Genomic DNA, 23,167 nt, shown 5'->3' with positions numbered 1-23,167 from the left:
ATTTAGAGGTACAAACAAACGGGCAGAAGGAAACAAGATAGAAAATTATTAGGCAAAGCGAGACTCGGTGCCAGGGTGTTCCCCTTCATTTTCTTACTAATTGCACGAACATATTTATAATCATTATTATGTTGAAGAGTCCTCTGTGGCAGTATTATTGGAAAAAAATCCCAGTTTCTGTGCCATTCAATTTGTAGACGACTCTGTGCAAATTCAATGCCATAAAAATGGGTAATGTATTCAGCTATATTATTATTATTATTATTATTATTATTATTATTATTATTATTATTGTTATTATTATTGTTGTTACTACTACTACTACTTACTACTACTACTACTACTACTACTACTACTACTACTACTACTACTACATTTTTATTATTATTATTAATGTACTTACTCTCTCATTGAACAATTCAAACACACAAGAACCTGCCAAGTGTTTCCTACCTCTCAAGCAAAGGTATTCAAACCCAAGACTGCTTAAAGCCATAGCACGGGTTTCAAACAAGATTCTCCTCGAAATGAGATGATAAGATATACAAACAGGTTTTCATTTCATTAACTGAAGTATACAAGAAAGATGAATAATGCCAGTTGGTGTATTATGAAGATGAGAGATTTAGGAATGGAAGTAACTGAAGAAAGAATATGATATACCAGCTGGAGTAATTTTAAAATTGCGATAAGAAATTTAGTTAATAAAATGTAAGATAGAGATAATATATGCCATTTATCCATTTTTTGTAATTGGGATATAAGATAAAGATGATACTTGCCATTTACAATTTTTTGTAATTGGGATAGGTTTAGCTGTTGAAATTTTATAGAAAAATAAAATATGGCAATTAGCCATTTAGCCATTTATTGAAGTCGGGATAAGAATTTAAACTGTTTAACGTAAGAGGAAAATTAGACATGTCATTTGGCCTTATTTTGAAATTAGGTTATTGGATATAGAAGAAAAATAAGGCATGCAATTTAAAATTATTGTAAAACAGGGAGAAGACACTTTAGTCTTCTCTGCCATGAAAAGGACTTCGCCATTATATCGATTCCGCGTCGTTAAAGATAACGTCGAAATGATTATTCCGTGACGAGGCATCCGTAGTCGAGGATTCCTCATAAATAGAAAGCAACATAAAACAGATAAAGGGAAGTGGAACTGGCATCAGTAATTCAGTCAGGTGAGTCATTGAATAGCCACAGTGGGTCAGTCTTCTTGAAATTTTTTTGGCTAAGGTGACCATTAATAAAAGTTAATCTTGAAAGCTGTGATCGAACTTAGTCCAGATATCGTGTTTGTCAGTTGATATAGATAAATTTCATCAAGCACTAGGGTATAATGCCAACGATGCGATTATTAATTTCCTCTAGAAAAATAACCGGTAAGAGTTTCTGAGAGTTTTGTAATTAACTTGCCTCTCATTCCAACAAGTTCTGGCATAACTCTGATGGATATGCTCTATAAATTAGGAGAGAAAGGGTATAGAAAATGTGACAAATTAGAAAATAGTCTCCTGTATGCCTTGCCGTAATAGAAAACGGAATGTAGAAAAATAGTCTGCTGTATGCCTTGACGCCATAGAAAACGGAACGTGTAGACTCCTTGAAAATGAAATGTCTTTATGAAAACCATATCGCTCATATACCTTGAAAACGAAATGTGACGTCTTAGAAAAACCGAATCTGTTTAACACGCTGAACGTCGAAATGTGTCATCATTGAACCGTAAACGCCGTACTCTTTGCAAATGGATTGTTGCGTCATAGAAAAGGGAATTATTGCACTGAAAATGGGATGTGACATCACAGAAAACGGGTTCATTCACTCGAGATGTTCTTGTCGCAGACTCACTGAAACAGTAAATGAGAGATTTATACACCGTGATATGGAAAATGAGAATTTCCCCCTTCTGTCTCTCCGTGAAGAGCGGGTAAAGAAATAAAAGATGTTTCTTTGAAAAAAAAAAACTAAATTTATTTTTCCGATCGCTTTACCTTTTGGATTATAATACATTCCAATTTAAATTATGAAGCCTGAACCACGATGATTTTCTATTGCTTAGTGTGTTTAGGTTGATTCATGTTTAATCGATGTTTTAGAGAAGCCTGAATCCCTTTAAGGGTTTTGTCCTTTTTAAGGTGGGCGGGAAATAATTAGGGCGTGAACAATTCGATTGGGCGTAGAAAAATGAAAAATGAAGTTTTGACGCCCCACTTAATGTGATATCGTCCGGAAAATGCACACTCAGGGTGATGGAGAGAGACATAGAGTTTTAAAATTATGCCAAGTTGACAAGGATCTTGAAGGATTTAACGTACCAAATTCCATGTAAAACGGCAAAGTGGTTGTGTCATATATATATATATATATATATATATATATATATATATATATATATATATATATATATATATATATATATATATATATATATATATATATATAAATAATGTATGTATATATATACAGTATATATATATATGTGTATGTATGTATGTATGTATATAACACACACGCAAACCACATGTGAAATGAGAACTCAAAGACATACGGACGTCCGACCCAAAAAGTTCACGATGCATCTCTTCACCTTGAGTTGTATGAATCAACGTCATACACGTGTGATCCCTTTCTTTTTCTTTTCTTTTTTATTCACGCAATGGAAATTTCCCATCCGGAACCTGTGTTAAAGGATTGCCGATAACAGAACTGCAAATGGATTCTGATATATTGAGTAATTTCGTTTACGCGTTTAAACGCTGGCTTCACCACACCTGAGCGTTGATGTGCAAACTCTTTTGTTCGTGCCTGGATCGTGGACCGTGTTTGTTATTCGTGGTTTTCTGTAAAATACGTTCAAATGAAATGTGAAGTGTCATGTTACTCGTTTGCATGAGGGCGCTGTTACGTTTACATGCATACATACAAAAAATGTCATGGTTTATGAGATAAAAATTCATATATATATATATATGTATATATATATATATATATATATATATATATATATATATATATATATATATTATATATACATACACATATATATATATGTGTGTGTGTAAATTATGTCTCTAATGCATGCTTGACTTTTTTAATATTCACAAGTGTTAAGCCCTAAATATTGTTAAATATCCAATTCACTATACCTTGGGAATAACATACCACCAAATGAAATTTATATATATATATTATATATATATATATATATATATATATATATATATATATATATATATATATTATATATATATATATATATATATATATATATATATATATATATATATATTAAGACCACAGTAAACAGTTTACAGTAACGTTGGTCATTCGTTTAGCGAAGTTAAGTAAGCAACGTTTGGTCTGGATAGTAATATCGGGGTTGGCCACACAGAAAAGCCAGACCCCTTCACCACATAAGCCCCTTGGACATGCTTGCGACTGGACGTCGAGCTGTTAATGAGTAAAATGTTGAGGTACCCACAAATCTCGGAACAAAAGACGAAAATTAAGCGTTGGTGTCTAGAGAGAATGCAGTCCGGGGTGGAAGGAGCAATTACTTTCAAGATGTTGTATGTGAAAGATAGAAGAGATGCTTGTGAAAGTAACTTGACTCCTGAGGACACAAGCAGGGCGATTAGAGAGTTACAGCGTGGAAAGACACTAGCAGATGGTGGGTTTACAAGTGGCGCTGCTCTATTGTGTGTTGGAGGGGTTGACGAAAGTGTGTTACGTCTGTGTATATTAATGAAAATTTCATATCTAAGTCAAGTTGATAACGAGAATTGTAAGAATTATTACGGCCGCATAACGTCACTCTGGGAACGGGTATAGGCTAGTAGGATTTTGAATGAGAAAACAAGACAGCTGTCAGAAGGACCGATAGGAGAACAGTATGTATTTAGATAAGGGTGTTTAGATCAAGTGTTTGATGTGAAACGGTTGAGTGTGAAGTTTCGGAGTAAAGGGAACATTCTGTATGTGGCATTCGTGGACCTAGGAAAAATTTATGGTAGATCGATGATAAAACGTGGCGGGTGGTAAAGACGTATAGTATAGATGGAGTTAGATCCGAATCGGAACTAGGGGCCTTGCAAACGCGAGCCTAATACTCTACCACGGAGCAGCACTAGTAAGTGGACGATAATAACAAAAGGCAATATGCATCCTCATATATATATATTTCTTTGGAACACAAAATGAGGGCACCTAGGCCCAAGCCTTTGGGATGGTACACAGCGTCCCAAGGTTGAGGACTTGCCGTCTCTCCCCAGCCTTTGTATTATCGTCGTATTAAACAGCCTTTCATAATTAGTCATTGCTGCCATAAAGGACTTTACGAAGTGAGATGATGATGATAATCCCCTTATGGGATCCTCCGTATGAAGCCTAGCCTTCTCTGAAACGGAATACTCCTTCATAGAAGCCACTCATTACCATATAAATAGGACGGGTATGATTAGTTATTAGGGAGGTATGAGTTCCCTATTGAGAAGGGTTTCTTATAGCGACAAGTCCCGTGAGGAATCGTAGTTAATAGTCAAAATATTTTTGTGAAAGACCCTCTATTTCATATTGACATCTGGAAGTAAAAAGTGCATTGGAAATTAGCATATCCCCTGTATATCGTCAGTATTTCATTAGATGAACTGTATAATACAGACGAACGCACACTTACATTTATATATATATATATATATATATATATATATATATATATATATATATATATATATATATATATATATATATATATATATATATATATATATATATATACATATATATACATATACATATGCCGTGCATACATACACACATATATAATGCTTGCATGTATGTGTACACTATAAAGGGATCATACTTATATCTTGGTGTTATTTTGCTTTAAATGAGAAAACTTCAATATAAAATTTCGTTTATATTCATATGGTGCTGACTTACATAAACGTATTTTGCTTATTAAAGTTTTCGGTTTTTTTTATTCACAGTACAGTTCAGTTTTTTAAGTGAATATCGTATGTTGTTAATATTATTATAAATACTGTGGTATAAGCGGATAACGTTCGTACAACTTCATGCACAAGTTAGTTATATGGAAGAGTAATAAAATTAGATTTTATAGTTATGGTAAAGCAGTTAGAAACTATTTTATCCATTGCAATAGTACAGTTTTGCTTATGGCAAAAAAACACGTCATTTGCGTACATTTTGCACTTGATAAAATTTCAAGTCATGAGGTAAATGCCGAAGAAACACTTCGCCGAAACGAATCGCAAAATGAATCTTTCGAAAATATTATTATTATTATTATTATTATTATTATTATTATTATTATTATTATTATTTATTATTATTATTATTATTATTATTATTATTACTGTACTGAAGATGAAACGTATTCATATTGAACAAGCCCACAGGCCATTGACTTGGAATTCAAGCTTCCAAAGAGTATGGTGTTCATTAGGAAGAAGTAAGAGGAGTTACAGGAAAATGCAGAAAGAAGTGATCTCTTTTTTTTAAAGGAAAAAATAAATAAATCAATAAATAGATAAAATGTATTCAAAAGCAAGGAGAACAGTATTAGGGTAGTATTGCACGAGCATCATAAGTTCTCCTAAAAATAAAGTTCTTTGCCGAAGCAAAGGTAAAGCGTTAAATCCAGCAGAAAATTGTTTTCGTGGCGTGAAAATGTGCCATTTTTATCTTCAGTTTTCTCTTCGCCGATTTATTTTTCGTTTCGTTATTTCCCCCTCTTCAATTCTGCTCCCGACTGAATGTGAAGGCTCCGTTCTTTTTAATTTTCTTTATGGACCTGCAGAGTCGGGTCCCGTTCATTGCTCATAAAAAGGACTCATTCTTATTCATAAAGGCTGACTTTTATTGCTCTCTCTCTCAGCTGTGTGTAAACAGTTGTCCCCAGAGAAAAAGCAAGAAGGAAATAAGGGTTTTGTAGACGTTTTACCTTTCTAAATAAGAGTTTTGTAGATTTTTTACTCCCTTTTAATCGCTCTTCTTGACAGTAAATGAAGGAGAGAAACAATTATTCATTGTCTGGGCGGAAAAAGTGGGACGTTCATTTTGTTGCTGTGGGTTTTAGTTTAGCGATTGATTAATTAATGAATATGTCACCTCTCTCTCTCTCTCTCTCTCTCTCTCTCTCTCTCTCTCTCTCTCTCTCTCTCTCTCTCTCTCTCTCTCTTTTTACGTGTTTAATCATTTAGTAATAAACCTGAAAACAGATGTTAAAACTATTTTAACACTCTTGATCGACTGTATATGTAATTTTTCTTAACTCTTAATTGTCACGCAGCAAAATTTTTAATGGTGAATTTTACTTCCATATTATATTAAATCTCTTATATTATAAAAAAAAAGTTTTGCTCATGGACCAAGATAACTTACGGTTCAGCAGTTCCTTTTAAGTGTTTTGTTTCCCGAAGAAAACATTTAGTGAATATGCGCGATATATCTCAAGAATTTTCAGAGAAATATTCAATTTATGCACGTAATAAAATACTGAATCACGAACATAAAGACGCCTTTAACACCACAACTAATATACAGCTGATAAGAAAGATTAAAATGAAAAATAACCAGCGAAGGGGGAATTAAATCTTTTCCGCAATCTGAAAGCATCATTTTTTTTACCGTAATAGCATCAGGTATACGCAATCGGATATTGGAGAAAATATGTCTGAGCGTGGGAAACGCGAAGATGAGCTTTAATGGAAACAGGTGATTGACCTGAATCACAGGTACAAAGAAAAACCGTAAGTGATTTATAAATCCATTAAGTTTTCTTGAGGGTCCAATTTTCATGACTTCCCCCAAGAGAACGAAAAATACGATATGCCATTAATGAGAAGAGGATTATGGGAAACGCTGGCTTAAACGAATGGAGAAGTGGATTGAAAAGAGGGGTAAGGGAGAGGGAGATATATCCCTTAAAACATTTGCAGATTTAGGTAAAACGACACTCGTAAACATAAACAAGTATGGACAGGTTAATCGATTGTCATAAGAGCAGCCAATAACTTAAAAAGAAAATTCTTCAGGGATCACTGCGATTTCGTGACAGGAATCATATTTTATTTTTATGGAGGGACGTGAAATTTTGTTAAAATTTGTGTATAACTGATTATGTACTGAGTATATGTTTTTATTTTATTTTGTATGTTATGGAAAAATTTGTGTGTGAATCATGCGCTAGAGTAACATAATTTCTACTGTGCCTGGTAACGTGAAATTTATTCGCTGTTTAGACAAGCTTGTAGGTTCTTCATGTTGAAGAGGGTTCATATTGCAGCTGATGTACCCATCGAGCTCTACTTTATATTTGAAAGTCGACCAGTATTCAAGTTGATAACCCAATTGCAATGTTTATCGGTCTGCATGAATGAGGATTTTACTTTTGTGGTCGACCTATTTTACTTTTATATGTCTCCCTTTAGATGCAGATAAACAGGCATAAGTTTAAAATTATACCAAAGTGTAGTCATGTTTTATATTTTTTATAGTTTTATTATTTGTTTAATATGCGACGTTTTCCTAGGTGATCGATTTTGGTGTACTTCTTTTCCTCATACTTCCGCTTTTTATCCTCATATAGATTATCTTCGTTTTTTCTTCATTTAGATTACCTCCGCTTCTTTTCCTCATATAGATTATCTCCACTCCCTGTTAGAGACACCCAAACCGGTCTCTGTATCCTTCAGCATTTCATATAGCGTGATTTAAATACACAAAGTTTGGGAAGCAGCCGAGGAACCTCTGCCATAGATTAGTTATATCTTTTGACTTACATAAGTGAGTTTACATATAATAAGCTTCAGGACAGACGACTTCGATTCCAATAGTGGAAGAACCAACGGCTTGGCTCACCCTGTTTTATTAGAAATATTTGAAGACTTACATAACGTTTCCATGTAATTTCTCTTGTCGTTTGTAGCTGTTACGGATACGCATGATTTTTATTTATTCATCCCGTTCTCGCGTGTATTTCTGTTATTGGTATAATGAACGAAGTGCTTCTGAAATCAGTAAAATAAATATTTTGCACCTATCTTTAAATTTCAATTAAAGATTTTCTGCATGAAATGCAAGTCTTTCAGTACAAATGGGTCGCTAAGCTAATTAATAACTTGAACATCTTTATAAATCGTTTTAAAAGTAGCGCTCAGAAACTTCGCTGAAACTTACTTTAGAAGTGGCGTAAACTACAGATATTGCGAGCTTTCTTGTCAAAGGGATTGGAAGTGACAATCTCAAATCAATAGAGCGAATCTTCTTTTCAGTAAGATGTACCATTGCTTGCGGTACTCTTTGGCCATTGTCCATCAGTATCTATTAAGTTTATGTTCTTAATTATATTTTCATTCAGAGGTGTTTACTTACCTTTTCCAGATTATGAATCATGTGGTATCTAATAATTGCCTTCATTAATTTCAGCATGTACATGTCAGAAATCACGACCCATAACTATAATCCCGGTGCCTAGTTTTATTTTATTTGTTTTTCGAGATTTTTCGTGTTCGAAATTCATAATGGTGATCCGGATGATCTCTCTCTCTCTCTCTCTCTCTCTCTACCCCAGTCCCGAAGCGCTTAGTAAGTGAAATGTGGGTAGATAAACCCGTAGAGTTTATCAAATATTTCCTTTCGAGAAGAGTCACATTACTTTGATAAGATTTTCATGTCCTTGACTAATAATGTGAAGTTGATTGCAGAAGATGAATAATGATTTGAGAAAAATGTTTGTTTAAACATTTAAGGTAAAAAAATAGTTCTTTGAGCCTTTATGATGAAATGTAACCAAACAATTGCTTTTAAAAAATTGTTTTGCAACCCGTCACAAATATGCTTTTATTATTTCACGAACAAAAATGAAAAAAGAAATTATGTCTAATTAAATATTTTTCATCTAAAAAATTTATTCAATTACTCACTCCATTACAGCATACTGAGGCATATTTGCATTTTCTAATTCAATTACTTCATGTTTACTCGAATAAAATCGTTTCTAGTGTACCGTAATGAATAAAGAATATTTTCCTTTGATATTCTGGAGTGTACAAAACCGAGAAATTAGTTTTCGAATGTCATATAATGTGTTTTCATTGGGAATTTTATACTTTATATTCACTTACCCTCCTCCTATTGCTCAAAACATGCCTCTCTCTCTCTCTCTCTCTCTCTCTCTCTCTCTCTCTCTCTCTCTCTCTCTCTCTCTCTCTCTCTCTTCTAGATATGTCTGAGATTATATAGATATATGTATATATATATATTGTATATATATATATATATATATATATATATATATATATATATATATATATATATATATATATATATAGAGAGAGAGAGGTGTGGATTGGGAAGAGAGACTTTTCCAATTTTATTAAGGTACTTAAACTCTTCGTTCATCAGATAAATTTTGAGAGTATAAGAAGGCTAAGACTAATGATAGAACAAAGAATTACGGTTGCAGAAAGTATAAAAAAATATGGGGAATACCAGTTAGGCTAAGGAAATAATCATGGATAGCGCTGAGGCTCGGAGCAATATTAGGGAGATAAGAATCAACGAGACCTAATTTCATAGGAAAGCTATAGCAGTGGAAATTACCGTAAAATGGTCAGTGTTCAGGTTTTGACAGATGCCGCTGAGAAATTATGGTAGGTAAATTCGTTAGGATATGCGGGAATGATTTGGCAGATAACAGAAGTCGATGTAAATCAAAACCAGACTTACATTAGTGAGTTCAGTTTCGAAGCCCTTAGGAGTTTCATCACTGTCAAATTTTGCATTGCTCTAGTTGTGAAATCTCGCAGTACCCTTCATTTGTTGCATTTTGTGTGTTTAGTTTTTATATAAAGGACGTTGAATCATCTGTCCGAAGAAAATAACTTGTGTTCTTATCTTGAGCAATAATTCAATATATATCTTGTTTTAGTACTTTATTGGCAATACGTCGAAGTAAATTTTGGACGCTTTTTCGCCTTAGTCTGAACGACTCCATAATGATAACTGTCTAAGGTTCTTGACATATATAATTGTGTATGGAATTAGCGTTTGAATGACTATATACGTTTCTCAAGTAGCAAATTGTATGTTACCTAAATGTGGTAACACTCACTGAATCGCTTTGGTTAAATCACCTTTCAAAAAGTGTAGGTTAGTTTTCGTACAAAGGAGAACTCCAATATCGAATGACTTATTTCTCTTCATATTTGAATGTATTTTTTTGAATGTATGTTTTATACCGTTAGCAGCCAAAGTTTTATTGCAAAATTCCCACCATATTTCTGATTTTTTTCGAAGTGCATGTAAAATTTGACCGTAAAACAGGTCTCTCTCTCTCTCTCTCTCTCTCTCTCTCTCTCTCTCTCTCTCTCTCTCTCTCTCTCTTCATCCTGCTTCTAAGAAGTGAACTTGTAGTTTAGATCTTATTTTATTGACAGTGTTCCAATTTTATGCTCTTTTTCTCATTTCCTTATTACCTTCGTATCCATTTTTACGTGGAGGTCATTGTAGGAATTATTTTTATGGTTTTCCATTTTATGTGTAGGTCATTGTAGGAATTATTTTTATGGTTTTGCGTAGCGATTTGATGCGTAATGTCAACACGAAACACACACACACACACACACGTATTTATATATTATATATATATGTGTGTTTGTGTGGTGTGATATATATATATATATATATATATATATATATATATATATATATATATATATATATATATATATATATATATATATATATATATATATATATATATATTCCCTTCTTCTCCTTTTATTGCTGTAGTTTTCCCCTTTTATTTTTCCCGTAACGACGTCACTAGTAATACACACGTGTTTCTTTCCCCTCAGCTGGAGGTGTAGCAGCGTTAGCGTGATAATGAGGATGAAGCACTTTTTTAATGGAATGACTTCCTTGTCATATTTTTTGTGTATATAACTACTATTATTTTTTTTCTTGAAAATGAGCTTTCTTTTAAAAGGACGCTCTTTATTTGTGAAATTATGAAATGGTCTTTATTGCAGCAGTTGTTCATGCCATAATAATAATAATAATAATAATAATAATAATAATTATTATTATTATTATTATTATTATTATTATTATTATTATTATTATTATTATTATTTTTATTATTATTATTATACTTTATATCGGTATGTTTTGCGCTAAATACTTAGGTTTTCTGTTCCGGTACCTTTCAGCCCCCGAAAGAGTAATGGTAATTGAAAAATTCCTTGTGTAATTCCGAGTGCCGCCATTTTCTTCGTAGGCTTAGGTGAATCTTTTTGCTCGACAGGTCCTGGTAAAGAACTGGTACCGCTGTATCTGCAGGTAATCTGTACCGCCATGATGGGGTTACTATTTTTTGCTAGTCGGTAAAGACTGTACATTCTTTGTAGTCATCTAAGTATAATTATGTGTTTGACAGCAGTGTCTGTGCTGCTGATCATTTGATGCTGCAGTTGTGTTCATAGCTGGAATTATCGCAAGTGGCTCAAATTCAGAATTAGTGTGTATCACTTTTGTTGTTGTTTTTTATTGTTTGTTGTTGTATAAACGCTTACAAGGCAACCGCTTTCAGTAAACACACACACACACACACACACACACAAGAGATTCTCTCTCTCTCTCTCTCTCTCTCTCTCTCTCTCTCTCTCTCTCTCTCTCTCTCACAAAGAGATCTCTCTCTCTCTCTCTCTCTCTCTCTCTCTCTCTCTCTCTCTCTCACACACACACACAAAGAGATCCAGACGTTTCCTCCGTCCAGCTGCGGCCCATAATTTGAGCATTTTTGTTCAAGCTTGAAAATTGGGCGCCTTTTCGCGCCTTCCCCCTTTTCACGCTCGTGGCTTTCATTATCGGTTGCCTTTTTCCCCCTTTGCTTTTTACCTGTTCACCTTATGGATTTTGATTTCCCTTTTCCCAATATTTTTTTGGTGTGAATATTTGACTTTTCTTGGCCCTGGAGGAATATGGGAGGGTTACGTCATATTCATAGTGAACGTAAGTTGGTTCTCATCTTTAAATCGGCAATGTTACTTAACAAAACATTCCTTCTTTAAAGAAGTAAATTTGGAAATGAGTAGAGCAGTAACCATTGGGCGTTTCATTTTAGTGATTGAAAGGGATTTTTCTTCAGTTCAAGATCTGGGCACACTTTCTAAAACAATGTATGGGCGAATATTTTACAGTAACTTACTGTTCCACGGGTGGATATATTGCAGTAACTTACTCTACCATAGGTGGATGTTTTGCAGTAACTTACTGTACCGTAGGTGAATGCATTACAGTAACTTACTGTACCGTAGGTGAATGCATTACAGTAACTTACTGTCCCATAGGTTGATATATTCTAGTAACTTACTGTACCATAGGTGAATATATTACAGTAACTTACTGTACTATAGGTGATTATGTTACAGTAACTTACTGTACTATAGGTGAATATATAATAGTAACTTAGTGTACCATAGGAGGATATATTACAGTAACTTACTGTACCATAGGCAAATATATTACAGTAACTTACTTACCATAGGTGAGTATATTGCAGTAACTTACTTTACCATAGGTGAATATATAAAAGTAACTTACTGTACCATAGGTGAATATATTGAAGTAACTTACTGTACAATTAAAGCTTCATGGCGTGAATTGTACAGAACAGGACGCCCATGTATTTCTTATACTAGACAATTATTTTCTTGTCATATATCAAATAAATTGTAAATGGTTAAAAATACATTTACATTAGGGAACTCAACTGCCGCCTGTTAAAAATTAACTTCAGGAGAATATTACTTTGACATATATTGAAAAACAAATATTATGACCCTGATTAAATGGGAATACAAGATATTGGAAGAGCTGTTTACTTTAGAGATCTAGAGGATTTCCTCTTATTAAGAGCTTAACGAGCCCTTTTTCAAACCATTTTATTTAATTGTTTTTCTACGGGTTGTCCTTTTAAGCTTGTGCTTTAGTCTAACCAGCAACACTGATTGGCATCATATTTAGATCTAATTCTCTCTCTCTCTCTCTCTCTCTCTCTCTCTCTCTCTCTCTCTCTCTCTCTCTCTCTCTCTCTCTCTCTCAAAAGAACAATATTCTTAAAGCTCCAACTCTCTCTTTCCAATTCCTTAAATCTCAATCTCTCTCTCTCTCTCCTCTCTCTCTCTCTCTCTCTCTCTCTCTCTCTCTCTCTCTCTCTCTCTCTCTCTCAAAAGAACAATATTCTTAAACCTCCAACTCTCTTCCTTTCCGCAATATCCTTAAAGATCTCTCTCTCTCTCTCTCTCTCTCTCTCTCTCTCTCTCTCTCTCTCTCTCTCTCTCAAAAGAACTATATCCTGAAAGCTCCAACTCTTCTCTTAAAGATCTCTCCTGCAATATCCTCTCTCTCTCTCTCTCTCTCTCTCTCTCTCTCTCTCTCTCTCTCTCTCTCTCTCGTGCAATCCAAGATTTGTAATTTTATACCTCTTCGTATATATCAGGGACCTCTCATCTCTGTACTGTAGGGATATTTTACCGTTTGACTGATAAATGACATATTATTTTTAGTGGTTTATTTTACAATAAACACTTTGTTCATAGCTGTATTTTGACAGTGCCCGTCCTTAAGGCTTTAATGAATCGAAAGAACAGTAATAGAGAGCAGGTTTGATGGTTATTGTGCTAAGCATTTTTAACTTGCTTTACATGTACACACATGCATACTAACATACATACATATGTATGGTGTGAAGTATATGTTCTAAACATTAGCAGACAGCTCCGTGTATATGTACATTAACGCACTGTATCCATGCTAATGTATGTAATCTTTTTCCGGGGCACCTGTTGGTTTGGAACGTAATCCGATATCAGATATGAAATCCTTCCCACGTAAGCACTTCCGAGACACTGTTAGGCTTAACACATGTAATAACAGATTATGAAAATATCATATACTTTCAACTGTGAGATTTTTCGTGTAATATGAGAACTCGGTCTACAAATTCACTGGCTATTCTCCGAGTTTGAAATAGGGTACTTTTGAAAGTGGAGTTCTCTTCATTCTTAAGTTAAGGTGGTGTTGCTTTAGTGTGTTAATTTATATATATATATATATACATATATATATATATATAATCCTTAGATATCACCTAAGTGAACATATGTGTGGGTTTAAAATTTAATCGTTCCATGCTAGAACCAGCTATTCGGAAAAATTTGAACTTGGGATATTTTAGGCTACCTTGTGTGATGGGAATTTAGGCTTTCTTGGGTATTATGTTAGAAATGTTCGAATCGTCGTAGATTTGAAGCATAGAGGAACTGAAATGATTGTGTTATTGATAAGTCTTATATTAACAAACATATTTTATGTATACTCTGAAAATATCGATATATATTCCATATGAATTCCCTGTAAGATATTGTATTTGTGTGGAGAGAAAATAATTGTAGATACTTACAGATTTTATCAAATATTTTTCATCTATCTATATATCTATCTGTTCATACGCACGTACACAAATACATACATACGTACACAACTTTTTTATACTTAGGGATTGTAGGCTATGCATCATACCATAAATGCGTTAAGTATATAATTGCAAGTGTAGATTTAATTTTTCTTGCGAGAAGCGAGTGAAAGAAGTAAAATCTCTCTCTCTCTCTCTCTCTCTCTCTCTCTCTCTCTCTCTCTCTCTCTCCGCACTATTCACCTCCCAGAGATGAATTATCACATCGGAATAGTGAGAAATATGAACGTCATAGAAATAGCGGTAATGACAGCCGAGAGGGACTTTAAAGCTCGTTAACACTGAAAAAATTCAAGAAAAAAATACTATAATGAATTCCGCCCCCTCATTTTTTCTCTCTTCATTTCTCCCCTCCTCGACTTCACCGCCCATCGCCAGCATCTCATCTGATCTCCCGAATCTCATCTTATCGTTGATCTCGTAAATTTCATCGAACGACCTCTCATCTTTTTTTTTTCTTTTAGATCTTATCACCACCAAAAAATGGCGAAGTTTCTCCCCTTCTTAATTCTTCTTCATCGTAATCCTCTTTTATTAATCTATCTCTTTTACATACATCCTTTATATTTCTGTGCCTCTTGCTTCATTCTTTTCTCTTCCTACCATCGCATTCCTTTCCTCTGTAACTTAACCGTCTCTTTCCTTCCTAATTAGATGCTTTGGATTATTTGAGGAATTTTTCGGAATTGCCTCAGGGGAGCTGTAAGGAAAGAAATTTGCTCCTGTTATCCTTTATTTATTTATTTTTTAAGGCTCTGTCTGGTATTTAGGACGGAAAACAGAATTGGTTTGGCTTCGTTTGCTTTTTATGAAGCATTTGCAAAGCATCTAGGTATTATGCAGTTATTCTGCTGCTTGAGTGAGTGAATAAGTGTGGTTGAATGATTTATTTCATTCTGTAAACTGCCCTGGACATCATTATTAAACCTTGTTTAAATTCTGTAAACTGCCCTGGACATCATTATTAAACCTTGTTTATTCATCGATTTGACTCCAAAACCTGGTATCTCAACAATTCTGGCTATAAAGGTCTTTTTTTTCTTGATTTGCTAAAATATTCCATTTGTATGGAGAGAAAAATCTTGAAGGACTTTTTCTTAAGACAAAATTTTTGATGCCTTTACACTTTTAAAAATTTCCACTTCTTAAAACCTTAAATATTTCCACTCTTTAAAACCTTAAATAGTCCCACTCTTTAAAACCTTAAACAGTCCCACTCTTTAAAACCTTAAATAGTCCCATTCCTTTCAGTCATAGAAAGTTATATAAAAACCTGTAGGCAATGACATTTGTAACATACATTTTCCGTAATTTGTTTCTCGAAGGAGGAATGAGACAGAATTCATCTATCCAAACACCAATAAATAATAAACGTTTAATACAAGATACGAAACAGTCCAGCGTAGAATTTATAGCCCGTGCCATCCTGGATGCTATAAATAAAAAAAGTAGCCTCATATTAACATAAAGGAAAAAAAAGGAAAGAAAGATCGGTAGGCACTTGCTCTTCAACAAACGTACACAAGTCACTCCATCAGCTTTCCTAATGTGATCATAATAGGTGGCAGTGATGTAATTCGAGTAACAGTTATATAACCACTTTCACTATTGTTATACACACAATGGGCACTCGACTATTGCTCCGCCTCACCGATACCACATTGAACAATGTTAAGCTACTATTTTCATTTATGTTTTAAAAGTAGAACGCATTATAGTAAATTAGTCATTGCTATGAATATGAAAACTGATTTGAAGAGTTTATTGTTGAAGGTGAGAGAAAATTCGTTAAAATTTAAAATCTCTAAGAACAAATTCATAATTTTTGGCTTTGAGAGAATGATAATTAACATCTTGTTCTATTAAGCTGGAAGTTTTTACGTGCATTCGCCTAATTAACCTTAGAAAACGGAATATTGCATGAGAGCTAATTGTTTTTGCCAGACAGAGGTGTTTCACATGTATTTACTTTGAGGGAGGCTTGAAGTCAGATGCTTTTATAGCTCAACCCCACCTCGATGGTTGGATTTGAAATTCCCGAAATTAAGTACCATTTCGATTCTATAGGCGTTTTAGAGGTAGTTATATATTCTCATTAGAACGGCAGTCTGCTACAGCTCCTCTTCCCTTCCATAGGGGTCGTAAAGTTTAGGAGGATACAGTTTGATGTGAGCATTAGGTGAAGTAAAGGCTAGTTTCTCTGTGGAAAAAAGAAAAAAAAATCGAGCGTATCGCTTTCATAATTTTGATCATGTTTTTGGAAAGTGTAACTTTATTTCTTCCGTTTTCTATATGAGCTTGAAAGATAGTCACTTTTTCAATACACTTCGTTCTGTCTCCGATATTTTCATTCAGTTTTCTTAGCCACAGTCATTTGTATGTATGTTACTTACTGTTTTTAAATATCAACGGGTATTCAATATTATTTTTATCAGAATTTGCGAAATTTTGCATCCACTCAGTAATTCCAGTAATCTCTTAAACTTTGGAGATTCCCTTCCATTTCGAGAGGTAAGTCTGTTCCTTCGTGAGATTTCAAGCCCTCCTGTTTCAACTAACCTCATCTTCTTGCCCGCTCTTAAATCCCCTCCCCCTCCCTCCTTTCCACATCTGTAGGCCCCACTCTTTTAACCAGTCCCTTTGTTAAGCCCCTAACTTGCACTTACCCCTTCTTCAGACCAAACATGGTAAACTCTCCCACTTTTTTAGGCCACACATTTAACTTCCCAACATTAGGCCCCACTCATAAATTCCTCTTGCTTTGAGCCCCAAATTTAACTTCCCCAGCTTTAGGTCCCACTCTCTTGACTTCCTCCTCCTTAAGCGCCACAATGAAAATTCGACCTTTGTATGTCCCACTTTTAACCTGCCCTTCTTTAAACTCTGCTCTTAAGACTTATCTCTTCCTGAGGACCCACTATTTTAATTAACCATTACCATAGGGTCCGTTATTTTAATCCCTTCCTAAAGCCACACGCTCTGCCCCTCCCACTGGTCTTTTCTTAGAGAGGAAGGATTCCAAAGGAAGATTAATTTAAGGCTGTTATTTGGAGTTGTTGCTTTAGTTTTGTGGATCTGGGAATTTCTTCGTGAAAATTTTTTGGTAACTGGTAAGTTCAGAACAGTGCCTCCAAACCAGTATAATGTTACGATATTTTAATTGCCAGTTCTTTAAGAATATTAGCTCGCCTCTTTCGTAGTATTACCTCACCACCTGAGCAGTATTACCTCACCACTACCATAACCACTGGTGCAGTATTACCTCACCACTTTAGAAATAATACCACATCACCTGTGCAATGAAACCACACCAATTGCAAAGTATTACCACACCACCTGAAAAGTATTATCACACCACTAGGGCCAGTATTATCACACCACTTTGACAGTATTATCGCGCATCTTGTGCAGTATTATCAGACCACTTCAGAAGTATAGCCATGCAACCCGGGCAGTATTTCCAGTCTCTTCACATCCGCCTCAGCATAAGTTACAACCACTCTACTTTCCCCGTATAACGAATGACGCAAGCGGAATAGGGGAACGTGAAAAGCAATCAGGCTCGTTTAATAATTGAACGTGGGTCTTGTACCTGCGTCGACTCAAGAAGGGCTGTGACCTGAGGTCAGTTGTTTGATGAAAATATCATAGCTCTCGTTCAACCAGGGTCACGGTCGGTGTCGCTTGAATGATTAACGGCTCATGATGGTTGTGTGGTTTGTGATTGGATATGTTCGTCTGATGGCAAATGCATGTGACATATCCCAGGCCAAGTTAAATATGACTGCTGCGTGACAGACTGTGACATATTCACACGTGAACCCCTGAATATTTCATGCGCGCGAATTCGAGAATTCTACGTGTTAATGAAAAGGTCAGTGTAATATCGGATAAGTGCGAAATACAACGTATTTGTAATGGTAAAAAGGTCAGTGATACGTGTTCGCGCAGAGATTTCTTGTATATTATAGAATGAATATCTATATATACTTTGGTGTACCGGACAGTTTTCGTGTGAATGAACCTTCAGCAAAAACTGTAACGGAAATCAGTTTGACTTATACGTACGTGCACATGTACACGAAAACAAAAAAACAGTGGAAGTTTACACAAACACACACATATGTATACATATACACATACATACATACACACATGTGCATACATATTTATATATGTGTGTCTGTTTTTATGCGTGTTTGTGTGTGAGTCGGGTATATCAGATATATACATTATAATAAAGAACAACATATAACAACAGGTATAGCTAAAACAAAACAAAAAAAAAAAAAGGTCAGCGGGGGGGTTTCGAGAGGGCCGGTAAATATTCAGAGATGGAATATCATTAATATACGCTGCTTTTCACCAGAGAAACCATTCCGCAGATAAAAGAACCACAGACTCTCGTGTTTTGTAAATCATACCTTAGTCGTGTGTTTGCGAGAGGATAATTCATCATACGGCCTTTGTTAGACGCGAGATTTATTTACATTATTACTTCTTGAGACGAGAAAACGCACGCTCATATAACATTTATATATATATATATATATATATATATATATATATATATATATATATATATATATATATATATATATATATATATATGTGTGTGTGTGTGTGTATGTATGCATATATATATATATATATATATATATATATATATATATATATATATATGTATGTATGTATGTATATATATATAATATATACACACACACGCACATAGTAGAACTGTAAAATTATGGTATTGTCCATTATATAATTTCTCGCCTTTTGAAGTGAAGTTATTTATATTTGCAAAAAAAAAAAAGAACACCCAAATGACAGATAGACAGACAGGTTTGGCATTTGTCTAGGGTGAGCCAAAGTTTCTGTATATATTTATTTTGCGAGTCATGAAGCGAAGTTTTTCAAAGGCCGAGGAATATTGATGACATAAGTTCATAGTACCAAAAATCTGTGAAGAAGATTAATGGTAATGGTACTCTCTATGCTGTATATGATGCGTAACACTTTGACAGTATCACAAAAAGGGGTATATAATTAACTTTGTTAAAACCTATGTTGAAACGTCTGTTGACGAACTTTGTGCTGGAGTTTGACAATGTTTACCTCAAGTTGCGTTTCTGTTGTTCACCAGTCTCGCTTTAGGTTTTGTTAATGACTTCCGAAGTTGTTTTCGCAACCTTTCCCCTAGACATTTCATTTTCCCCTAAGGCCACACGACAGACTTGACCAATCAATCACCATTTGGCTTTCGGACGCAATTCCACGTAATTACGAACTTCAACGCACGTGCAATAAGCCTTCCACTTCCCTGATTGCCTGTCGCACGGGCACAAGAGGCCGTGACGCTCCATTTGAATAAACAAACAACGCGAGAGGACGGCCAATTGATGCAGCGGCCGGTCAGATCCTCCGCCAGGAGTCGATTGTTAATGGCATGCAAATTAAGGCTACTGAGGGCGCTGCCGACCGGCTTGAAATAAGTCACAGTGGAAGAGGTCAGTGAAGGTTTGACTTGGGTCGCTTTCGTCGGTGGCGGCTGATAATTGAGAACATGCAGGTAAAGGTAGCCTCAAGCCCCGAAAATGCTGGGTGGTTTGTCTTGTTGACTTAATGTTGTTGTAGATCTTCCTGCTGTTGATGCTTTCAGTCAGTTATGTCCAACAGCTTAACAAACGGCTAGTGGGTCGTTTTAGACTCGCATCATACTCGTCTGTGGTTCAGCGGCTATAGATGTTATTTAGACTATATCTACAGACATTCAGTTCATTAGATATTATAAAGATGTGTTTTAAATTGCTTTCTAATTATATGTGTATATATGTGCACACACACACACACACACACACACACACACACACACATATATATATATATATATATATATATATATATATATATATATATATATATATATATATATATATATATATATATATATATATATATATATATGTACATATATATATAAGTAATATATAATATATATATAATATATATATATATATATATATATATATATATATATATATATATATATATATATATATATATAATATATATAATATATATATATATATATATATATATATATATATATATATATATATATATATATATATATATATATATATATATATATATATATATATATATATATATATATTTATGTATGCCCACACATATATAGTATATTTGTAAGTCAGTATTCTCCTATAAGGGTAGCTCAAGAGAAGAAACATTATTTTTACTACAAAGTACCCTTAAATTTCTAACCCTTTTAGTTTTCCTTGGGCAACATATACTGCGGAAGCTGTTCATCTCAACAGTTTCAAAATCCTTCATTAATTTACATTCAACATCCACACTTCACTTTCATGAATAAGAGTTGGCTCAACGATCTCTTCATACATACCTGGTTTAGCTTCCATAGTTAATCCTAATCCCTTCTCTGTAACGGCTACCATCCTTAGTTCAACTGCTTCTGTTCTTCCAGTATCTATTTCTTATTCCACAGCTGTGTTCCTATCGAATTTTTGTCACAGTTCTCGTGTCACTCCATCCACAAAGATATGAAAGGGTCACGAAGTAACAAAGGGTCACGAAGACATACACCTTTCTACACCAAAAAAAAAAAAAAAAAAAAAAAATTCTCCCATCTAAGAATTCTGACTCGCCTTGCTTTCATCATTAAAAAACTTTTGATTGGTCTAAACAAATTATCATTACATCGTCGACACCCTCCACATTCTGTTTTTTTTTCCTGCGTGCAGCCTTTTCCCTTAATATCAAATTTTTCATGTAATTTTCTTCTAAAAATCGCTTGATCTACTCAACTTACGTGTTTAACCCTTCGCTCTTCTTCATATATCTGTCCTTCTGTAAACTGTTGTACTTTTTCAATCGGAAAATGGAACAGTAGTTTTCCTTAATTCATTCCTTTGGAGCCTTTCCTTCGTCTAGAAATGCCATATAAACTCTGGTCAGGAATTCTGTTACACTTATCACCACTGTTCCGGAGCATCTCAGTTGTATACCAGTAAAATTCTCATGATCACCCTCCTCGTGCAGGGCTCCTGATAACTCAGTGGGATCGTCAGTGACTCCCGCTCTGTGGGTCCTTCGTTCAAAATTCGCTGAAGCCTTGATAATTTTTCACAGCACGGGACTGTACCGTTCCCATAATCTAGGGATTTGGGGACTCAGGTTTGCATAGGTCTCACTGCAGAGACGTCAGTAGCCAATGCTTTGCTCCTCCAGGTCTCACTTGAGTGAATATTGGCTTGGGTGCTGGACAGATGCGTATTTATATGTACTCTGTATGTAGACTTTGACCTAACCTTGCCCCTACTACACATTAGCAATCTTAAAAGCCATTGAACCTTTACGTTCTCCATGTACATGCACAGTGTATATGTATGCATACATACATATGTACATACAACACACGTGGACACATATATATGTGTATGTATGTATGTATGTATGTATATGTATATAAACAGTTAAAATGAGGTGGCATCTCTTCTTACATTTTACGTACAGCTATGAGAGAGAGAGAGAGAGAGAGGGATTGAAACTGGTCAAAAAGCCCAGAGAGAAAAACATTAAATACGTCTTCGACCCTTTCGTTCATAAATGAAATTTTCCACCCTTGCGAATACAGGAACAAGAATTGCTGTCTTCCTGAGATATAGCAATGTTTGTTTACCATCGGTTATTTCTTTTTTTGCTGAAAACCAGCAGCGAAATGGGAAATTGTATTGTTAGTGGATTTCACCTCTGAATTGTAACGGCCGTAAAGTAGGTGTTTGTGTGAAAGTTTGTGGAAATGCGGTATGGAAATGACAGCCAGTGGAATTATCCTCACTGATATATGCTTTAATTTTATACTTTTATGTCTCTCTCTCTCTCTCTCTCTCTCTCTCTCTCTCTCTCTCTCTCTCTCTCTCTCATTATATACTTTTACCCTTTAGGGGGGAGTGGTACCAGAAAGTGAGTAATCTTCCAGTTCTAAGCAAGCCTAAAAGGATGAGTTTGATTTTTAAACCTTGTTGCGACCGCAACAATCTTATCAACTACCAGGTGCAAATTCATTGATTGGATCGACAGCGTTGCAGTGGACATTTAATGGAACATGCCCATCTGCTCATACCACCCATTGTGTCGAACCTGCCTCCTCTTGCTTGGTAGGCGAGAATGCTAGTGGTCACACTTCGAGGCTAGTTATATATATATATATATATATATATATATATATATATATATATATATATATATATATTATATGTATACATACATATATATACATATTATTATTATTTTTATGATAACGTTTTATATCAATATCGAAAGTAGTAGTGATAATAGTGCCATGTCTGCTACTGGTAATACTGACCGCTGGTGAACGTCATATTGTTCTATATTCTTTTTAAGGTGTGGAAATTCAATTGTTTATGCCGTATGCTTTGATTTTGATAGGTATTCTATTTTGCATTATATTTTTTCAAATACAAAAGGATGATATCAAAGATCTTTTCCTTCATAGATGAAGGATATCTGCAAAAAATAATATTTATC

At 34.5% G+C, this 23,167-nt stretch overlaps 1 protein-coding gene across 2 annotated transcripts in view; it reads left to right on the top strand.

Moving 5' to 3' along the window:
• LOC136840123 (uncharacterized) overlaps nucleotides 1-23,167 on the top strand; it is a 697,102-nt gene that overhangs the window by 121,343 nt on the left and 552,592 nt on the right. The window lies entirely within an intron of this gene.

Source organism: Macrobrachium rosenbergii, chromosome 7 (genome assembly GCF_040412425.1).
Source record: "Macrobrachium rosenbergii isolate ZJJX-2024 chromosome 7, ASM4041242v1, whole genome shotgun sequence".
In the NCBI taxonomy this organism is placed as follows: domain Eukaryota; kingdom Metazoa; phylum Arthropoda; class Malacostraca; order Decapoda; family Palaemonidae; genus Macrobrachium; species Macrobrachium rosenbergii.
The sequence above is the reverse complement of the archived record's forward strand: the minus strand, read 5'-3'. Positions and strand labels throughout refer to the sequence as shown.